The sequence below is a fragment of the Vombatus ursinus genome, unplaced genomic scaffold (assembly GCF_900497805.2).
Source record: "Vombatus ursinus unplaced genomic scaffold, bare-nosed wombat genome assembly UNPS02010980.1, whole genome shotgun sequence".
Lineage (NCBI taxonomy): Eukaryota > Metazoa > Chordata > Mammalia > Diprotodontia > Vombatidae > Vombatus > Vombatus ursinus.
The window spans coordinates 171269-171628 of NW_020950758.1; positions in this window are offsets into that span (position 1 = coordinate 171269).

Below are 360 nucleotides of genomic sequence, written 5' to 3' on the forward strand. Positions count from 1 at the left end.
ATAAGGGCATTGGATTAGTTGACCTCTGATTTCTCTTTCAGTTTTAAACCTATGGCCACCCTATATTCCATTCTGATTTTTATGATTACATATTGTTACATGTACAAACACATATGCATTTAAATACATGGCTGTAGCAAATATGTTTGCGTGTTCCTATTCCTGTTTTCCGCCTTCCATATTGTTTTATATGAGAGGTATGAATGCAGTGTTGGACTTGGGTCCTGAGACCTGGGATCGAAGGTGGCCACCAAGACTACACTTAGGCCCAAAGCTAAAGTCGCTTAATCTGTCTGGGCCTGATACAACTCTCAAGGACCAGAAAGTTTACTTTTTTTAGATTTTTGTTTCTCAGTTACG